Here is a 9,486-nt window from a genome sequence, read left to right as displayed (position 1 = left end):
AGAATGGGCCAAAATAGCTTAAGTAACCTAGTACTGCTCTCAATAAATGCGGACGAAGCTGAAGAGATAGATGTACGAAAGTCAGTAAAGGATTTTGCTGACAGGAAAGCAGTACCGTGCCGTTGAGGGGGGAGGGAGGAACGGGCCGCAAAATTCGGGAGAATAAAAAGAAAAGATATATATAAAATATAAGCAAAAAGTAATGAAAGGTGCTCAAAATCAAGTAAAAGCAGTTTTTTTATTATTATTATTGCTCTTCGAGGTTGGTTTGTTGACTTCACGGGGGCAGGGCGCCGTCATATACTCTCGCCCCGAACGCTGATTTTCCATGGCACAGCACTGTAGGAAAGCAAGAAGGAAAGCATTCAATTAATTTATGCCACTCTTCATGAAGACTAACGTAACTGACTGCAAAGAAATCCATCTTCCACTGTGAAGATTATTGAGTAAATTATATGTACAACAAAGTGGTTTCCATTTATAAATATTTAGGCCTAGTAGTTGCATGCATTTAACTCTTTATTCACAGATACAGGGAAGTATGGTTATGTATTATCTTATCTATTTATCATTTCACAAAAGTATTATTAAGGCGAGGGGCCCTGGGTATTGTCTTGCGGGTAGGCCCATAAAACGTAGTTACGCCACTGCTGAAAGGCCTTTGATTTTAATCTCTACCTTTCGGAATTTCAACAACTTCCAAGTACAACTTCGTTGTTCTCAAAAATTTCGTAATTTAATTATTTCAGTCAATAATAATAGCTTAGAGGATGAAAACAATCATATTTCTCTCGAGCGTAATCTGAATTTAAATTTCGAAATGTCATCTGAGGTAAAACACGAAACAAACAAACAAGAAACTGAATTATTATAAGTCAATAAAGCTTTAAATAATAACAATTTATATACGTTAAATAATAATAAATAATGTGAAGTCTGGTTAAATCAAAACAGTCTCAGGTTTCAGACTAAGCTTCTTTTTGAATTTATTCCAAAATGTAAATTTTGATGTATTCTTATCTTTCTTGTACTTTAATACTTTCATTCCTATTTTATTCGAATTATTTTCTAAACAATTCTTTACTAATTTATTAATCAGTTTAATATCTTTTGTTGTATTTAATATTAAGTGTAAAAATTTTCAGATAATTTTATGTATTTCTATAACATAATACAAATGGAAATTAAAAATAACAATAAAACATCATTTTCTTCTGAGCCTTACTGTAATTAAGACAGAAAATGAAAGAGTTTTATGTGCTGATAAAACTATTTAAGGTGTTACTAATAAAATTGGTAAAAATAAAAAAAACAAATAAAGGGAATAAGAACTCAAACATACGCAATGTAGATGAATGTTCGTAGATGTTGCGGAATTTACGGCATTTTCAATATTTTAGGCACCAATCAAATATATATATTTTTTATCACTCCTTATCTAATATATAAAACTCAAAGTGACTAGGTTTGTGACATTATGACTCTTAAACCACCCGACCGATTTCGGTCAAATTTTCAACGTAGATGAGGTTCGAGCCTGAGATATTTTTTTATTATTTCACTTTGATGGTGCAACTTAGGGAAGGGGGAGGGATTTAAAAATGATCGAAAATGACCGATATTAGTGTCAAACCCAGAGTTTTCGGGATTGCTGAGATGAACAGTGACGATGCTGTTTAAATCCAAATTCGCCTCTTTATATCCGAAATGAAAGGAATGTTTCCCCTGCGAAGAACGCGTATTCTGCTAGTACTGTATATAAACGAAAGTAAATTCCTGTGGGATCAAATCAGGAAAAAATTATCAGACTTTTCCTTCCTTTTCTGTTGTTTCCTGAAAGTCTATAAGAGATCCATAAGTTGCGAACTATTTATATTTTATTATTTAACATAAGACTGCTCACTTGTTAGATAAAGTCTAAAACTCTTAAATTGTGACCCAAAAGTAGGTATACACCCCTGCATTGATGAAGAATAACATTCTAGTTTTTGGGTTTATTTCCTTCGACTGCTCCGGGCTTAAGTTATAAGTAAAAAGATGTTAAGAACAAATAATAAAGAAACTAAGTCTACTATTTGATAAGAATAAGAAATAAGAATAAGAACAATAAGAAATTATATAAAATACGGGACGGGACTGTATACCTACTTTTGGGCCACCCTGTATTATTCTATTTTGATTGTTGCTGTGACGTTTCTCCAATCGAAATATTTTCTACAATGCCTGCCGTTGCATCTATACGAATTAGACCAGTTACTAACTAAAACAAGCCTGTGCATGTCAGTACCACTCAAAGCGGAATGTATTGTTACACATTTTTAAAGATGCAAGTTCTCGTGTTAAATTATCCTTGCAAGCGTAATTGTAACAAAATAGAAGCACAAAGAACACAGAAGAAAATATGATAAAGTAGTAATACGTCCACAATGATTGTTCTATAAATAGTATCAACATATATTAAGAAAATTTTTCTTATTTCTCACAGCGGTTTCTATAGAAATATTTATTGAGTATTCATCACAATTATACTTATAACTCATTCGAGACATTTACAGTTAATGTATTGGAAAGAAGAAAATATACCAACTTGACGTGAGGTGAACTTTTTTTTCTTTCTTTTTATTTTCAACAGATTAAAATCCCTTACCATAATTCGTTACTGAAATGAATACATTGTCATGCTAGAAGCAATTCTCCACGAAGACTTACCAACTGAAGAAGGTGACAAAGTTCACTGAAATAATGGCCGCACGTTGTTACATTAACTAAGAGCATGCTTACGAAATGCGACGCGTCATTTATTAAGAGCGGAAACGAAGTTCCTTACTTATTAATATAAAAATAATTTATACAACGAACATTTCAATGAATTCTCTATGTCTGTGTGTCCGTTATTAGCGATTTTCTTCAATTTTGAACCCTGCCTTCGATAGAGCATCAAAAACTATCAGAGAAAGTGATTACATTTTTCGCGTCACTCTTACCGTTCACGAGATATTGGCCAAAAAGTGGCCGACTTCCAGATATTTAAGGAGCCATATCTCGGGAACCGTAAGTCATAGAGAGATCATATTGGTGCTGATCAATATCTAAAAAGGATGGTAAATATTTTGGTACCAAATAGCGACCGGTGGCCACTGTCCACCTGGCCACTGATTTGGCCAATGGCCAGTTGACCAGTGGCAACCAATTAATATCGGTAATAACCGGTGGCCACTGATTAACTGACTACTGGCCAACTGGCAACCGTTCCCCAGATATTGACCCCAAAAAAGTTCGAATTTTTAGATATTTAAGCAGCTATATCTCGAGAACTGTAAGTCATAGAGAGATGATTTTTTGCTAATTTTTTTGCAAGAAAAGGAAGGTGCAGATAAAAAGATTTACTTTTACATCTAGGAAGAATGACAGTTATCCTTCCCGATCCATCTCTCCATTCTTTTTAAGTTCGTTCTGGCAGTGCTCTTGAGCATTGTTATGCAAATACAAATAAGTGTAAAATTAAACTTGAAAAAAATCGGATTCATTAAGTATATATTAAGAACCTACCATACTAAAAATAATACAAAATGTATCATTTTTCTTTTGCTTGTTTATTCATAAGTGAAAGGAGATAATGAAATGCAACTTACCACAATCATAGATAATGTTATTCTACAATAGAAAATATAAATCTGAAGAATTTTCAGTATTGCCATCCATAGAAATTACAGTGTTGCCAGAATAACAATTCCCCCAAAATCTAAGTTAAGGCAGCGACTAGAGGAACAAACTCAACTCCATTTGATTACGTATCATGTCTTGGAATCCTGTGGACTACTTTCTAATAACATTATTATTTAATTTTAATAACTGTATGTTAAAACTATTTTCTTTATTACAAACTAAATACAACTATTATTTAAAAAGTAGTTCACAGGATACCAAAACAAAATGATACATAATCAAATGCAGTTGAGTTTGTTCCTCTAGTCTCTGCCTTAACTTAGATTTTGGAGGAATTATTATTCTGGTAACATTGTAATTTCTACGAATGGCAACACTGAAAATTCTTCAGGTTCATATTTTGTGTTGTAGAATAACATCATCTATGATTGTGGTAAGTTTAATTTCATTATCTCCTTTCACTTATGAATAAACAAGCAAAAGAAAAATGATAAATTTTGTATTATTTTTAGTATGGCAGGCTCTTAAGGAAATCATGTACAGACTACTGTTATAAGTTCCAAATATCTAAAAGATGTGAAAATTGCACAAATTTGTCGAATACTGTTAGCTTCCTTGAAGCAAAGGATCAGGCATGTCAGCATAAAGCACTGTTGGAGGCTCTAAAATTAATAAATTAAGTAAAGAAAAAAAGATAATAAAGATAAATTCATGTTGTAAAAACATTAATAATAATAGTTTTTCTTGCTTACTTTTATTTTGTCTTACGTTCCTGTAAGTTTATAGGGAGTTAAGTAAATAAAAAATACAATTTACACGGCACCATCTTATCACTTTTATTACATGAAATAAATAAAAAAAAGTCAATAGAAATTTTGATTTACAGTGAAAAATCTTTGTAGAAGTACAAGAATGTTGGTTCAAACTTTTTAAAATCGGCAAATACAGGAAAACTTTCGACTGTTGTAGTCAGTTACCAGACGATATTGTTGACAGTTATGTGTCTTACGTGATGTATTTTGTTCGATCTCCTTAACGTTCAATTTCAATATTGTTATATAAAGAAGTTTGCAATACACTATCTGCCTGCTAAGAAACGACAAGAATGAAGACTTTGGTAAGGATAAAGAAATATCTTAAAACACGCTTTTGGGGAGTTATCTATTTTGAAGGAAAATAAAATGACAAGACGGGAGGTTCAGTGGACCAAAAAGTTGGAAGCTTAGTTTGATCTAGATAGCACGAGATATTTTCTGAGGAAATGTTCTCTCCAGTAACTACGTGGATATGGTGTCTGATAAAGAACATTTTGCCTTTCTTGTTTAGATATTATTTATATTTTCATAGTCTTGTTTGTGAAGTTTGTACATTGTAACGCTAAAGTTGGTTTCCTAAAGCAGCCCCTAATTTTCTAATCTGTTTTTAAAACAACTTAAAAACATGATTGAATTCTGACTGCATCCGAAATAACTTTGACAATTCACGTCACTCGTTTCTGGAATAGTAACTACTGTGGCTTTCTAGTGTCCAGACAGTAATACTATTCTCATGTAGTTTATCAACTAGAACTCATTGACCCGTATTTTAACTCAGTTATACGGATCTAATGAACTTCTATACACATCATTTTAAACTGCGTGAATTAGTCACGTAAATTTAATTAGTAATGTTAACATGTATGAACAAAATACTGTATAAAGATTGTACGATAGATTGACCATTACGTTAGACAGGTAGATTGATCTTTACTCAATACCAGTAGCATTCACATGTAAAGGTAAATAAATAAAAAATAATGTTTATATTAATCTTTACCTGATAGATATAGATGTATTTATAACTTATTATAGACCTATATATTTGAAATGTATTCGTTAAACTGAATATTTATATTATCTGTTTGTTTGGGTAAATAAAAATGTGTACATTGAAATGTTCCGAATCTTAATTAAAAATTTTTTCTTCAAGAATATCATTAAAGACATAATACAAAATAATTCATGAATAATAAAAAAAAAACAGAAATATATAAAAATTATTATAAGAAAATGAGACGTAAGAGAAACCTAAAAGGACGTTTGTCGAAATGTTAGTGAACAATGTGTTCAAACATTTCTGTCTGAAAGATAACATCAAACTATATTGAAAATGGAACATCGTAAAAAAAAAAAAAAAAAAAAAAAAAAAAAGTATACGAGCAAAAACGAATCACGAAATGCTATTAGATTTACAGATTGAGCACTCTTCTTTTCCTTATGCATTACCTTGTGCACAACTATTGATCACTCGTAATAGTTAAACGTAATGCTTCATTATTTGTATTCTCATGTCTAATTACGTGCTCAGAGCTGCCCCGAAGTGAAATCACTGTAGCAATACTCGATTAATACTCGTATATCAATTTCTGACTAGTAATGCGTTTAAGACAGTAGCGTATATGCAAACTTGTAGATTGCATAACTAAGATGCCACGTTTCATACGTACAAAAGATTAATAATTTTTACATATCAGATACTACTGTTTTAAATATCGTCTGGTAGCTACTCTGTACGCAATCTGGAAAACAACATGAATAATTTATTGGTAGATTTTATGTAAATTTTTACTGTATAGGAAGGGCGATATTAAGATATATCTCTTCTTATCTGATAAATTGAGACAATCTTCAGTGTGCTGCTTTTTAAGCCACAGTTACTTCTTTTTAAAAAATGTAAAGACAATTTAAACTTATCAAGCGGGGAGTTACAATTTTATATTTTAGCATCAACAAATGAATACAATATAGAAGCCAATATTTTGTTTCGTCGTTTCCTTTGTAATTAACATTTGTTATACTTATTAGTATGGTGTGATTACATTTAGTATATTTAGTGAATATGCCTTTGAGTAAAATGGTTTAAAAATATAATAAAAATATAAAAGCAAAAAATAAATTTATGGTTAAATGTGCATTTATTTTTTTACTATGAAAATAGTTTTTGCTATGACAATACCGCCCTACACAGAAAAAATATGCACAAAATCTTAACAACTGTTGCCAATTAGTAGATTTAATATTCAAAGTTATACATTGAAATGTCTGTAAGTTAGACTTATATCTTTTTTGACTTCCCAAAACAACACATAGAACCAACACAAGAAAACATAGCGAAAGAAACAAAAAAGGATCACATATATACACAAATTATTTGTTATAGAACATTTCCCACAAAAACACCAACATTGTAAATTTAAAGCAATTTTCTTTTTTTTAATATTTGTTTAGCGTTATTGTCGGGAAAGATGATAAAGATATGAGAAAACCAATAGAGAACTTTTTCCATGACAAATTCTTTTACAAGTTTATCATACAAATAAAATGATGAAGAAGAAGAGATTATAACTGTTGAATGTAATATACAGACTCGATAATACATATATAAGTCCTGTACAAGACTAGTTTTTGTTTTTATTTATAATAATTTTTTTAAATATATATATTTTTTTTACTTTTAATAGGAAATTACTCATATAATTCCCTTAACATCAGCTCATGAAATGATGAATGGTTACTATACTGTTAGATGGTGGAAAAAAACGAATTTATCCCTTCAACAAACATTACCAGCATGAACAATGTTATATATCACTATTTAAGAACAACATGCACTTGTTTTGTTTTTGTTTATTTTTTTTTAAATATATATATATATGTTAGCTAGCACTCACTTTAAAACAACAACAAGGCTCCCTTACTTTTTTTACATTGTTATTTTTTATTATTTTTTCGGAAATTCTTATTTGTCACTATTGATTAGGAAACATCAGGCAAAAGTAGTTTTGTCTAAAAAATAAAAAATATATAGTCTTTATCCACTGTTTACTTTTTTGTATCTGTTCTTTCTTCACAGCAGGCGGAATCCATATATGGTACTTCCTTTTTGCTTTATTATAATAGAGAGACTTCAGAAATAACTGCTTTCTCAGTTTGGTAACTGGTTTTTATATATATGTATATATATTACTTCTATAACCACTCGCTCTACTTACATACATGTTTTTTTTTTCTTTCTTACAGAAACAAGATTGTTTTGTTTTTTCACGATGACTAAGATAACTTTCACAATAGTTCACCTTTGGTTTATGTTGAAAATACACTCATTATTTACTTTCTTTATTTTCACTTTTTTTTTTCAACGTACATCTAGCACAGTTTTTCATATATATATAATATTCACTTATTTTGTTTAAGATAAACAAACAAACGAACAAAAACTTTTTTTTGTATATTATCACAAACTGTATACACTGTGTTCACAATGTTTTGCCATAATGACAATACATGCAGTTCTACAGTTGATTAGCACCACATCATTCTGCCACACTTGTTTATTATTGTGTTCCACTGTTGCTGATAATAATTTAGTGTATTTTTCTTCAACTCCTTGCAATAGTTTAACAATAAGAATATTCCAACTTTCATTGCTGAAGCAAAAATACATATTTAATTTTGTATTTGATTTATATTATTATCAAATTGAGCATTTTTTTATTTATTTTGTTTTTATCATAATTTTAAAATTAAAATTAAAATAGATTTCACGCTTTATTTTTTTTTATTTAGCTGTAGTTTTGCTTTCTACTTCTGAAATTTATTTTTATTATAAAATCAATTTCGTGCTAATCTTTATCTAGTCAAGAGACATGTATGCTACCTAGCACATTGGAATATATATCTAGATTTTATCCTATTTTTTGATATGCCATGTAAGCTGTTACGCTTGACTTAAGAGAAAATTAAAAAAAAGAAAAAAAGAAAAAAAAGAAAGAAAGAAAGAAATAAAATTCAGGAAGCAATGGCTAGAGATTCTTAACTAGACATTCATTTTCACTGATTTTACCTCTAACAGAGTTTACTTTCACTAAGGTAAAACAGATAGAAACTAAGAAGGAGAGGAAGCTTGAACTAAATGACCAAGTATGCTATTTTTACCTCCTTCCGGTAATTTGTCTGTATTTAACTTTTAATTTTCGTTCATGGTGAAATAGTATCTTAGCTACATGAAAAATAGAACAATATATCATTATGAACAGAACTAGATATGATTTAAAAAAAAATTAAATTCTTGAGACTTAAAAATTTCTGTCGTCATTCACACGAATTGTTCCTCCATTTTATTCTTCTACAACATTTCTATAATAAAAATCTGAAAATCAAAAATTTTAAAAGTACTGTATTTACCATTTGTTTTCTTTTTCTATCTACTTTTAGGAAAAAATGAAGTATTTCTTAAAATGGCATTATTAGTTACTTGATATTGTAATTGCAACTTAGAAATAGAACAGAGATTACGAAATCTTTCTTATAAAGATGTTTTTCAACATTACTTCTTGGAGTTTACCTATCATTAGATTATAATAATTGAAAAAAAAAAGTAAAATTTATTTTAAATTACTTGCAACGAAATGTACTAATTTAATTAAGTATATAAAACAGAAAGTTGCGTGATTGAAATAAAAATTTTTAATAGCTTTGAAGTAAATAAGCTTTGTCTAACAATCAGAAGTGTTGTGAAAATGTTTAAAAAATCCTAATTTGAACAAGAGCATTTTAAAAATACCCACGAGAAATTTCTATTCTATTGTTAGCCGCATTAATTATGTTCTTTTAGGTATTTTTTCTTGTTGATTCTGTTAATACGCTATTTGCATTCACACGAGGGAATTTTGTGGTGTCATTTAAAAATACTGACAATATTTATTGTAATAAAAATTATATATGCATCTTTTCACAGAACAAATACATGACATCAATTTTAATGAAGTAAAATGTTATATTC

The sequence above is a fragment of the Thermobia domestica genome, chromosome 13 (assembly GCF_964235325.1).
Source record: "Thermobia domestica chromosome 13, izTheDome1.hap1.1, whole genome shotgun sequence".
Taxonomy (NCBI): domain Eukaryota; kingdom Metazoa; phylum Arthropoda; class Insecta; order Zygentoma; family Lepismatidae; genus Thermobia; species Thermobia domestica.
Note: the sequence above shows the minus strand (reverse complement) of the source record.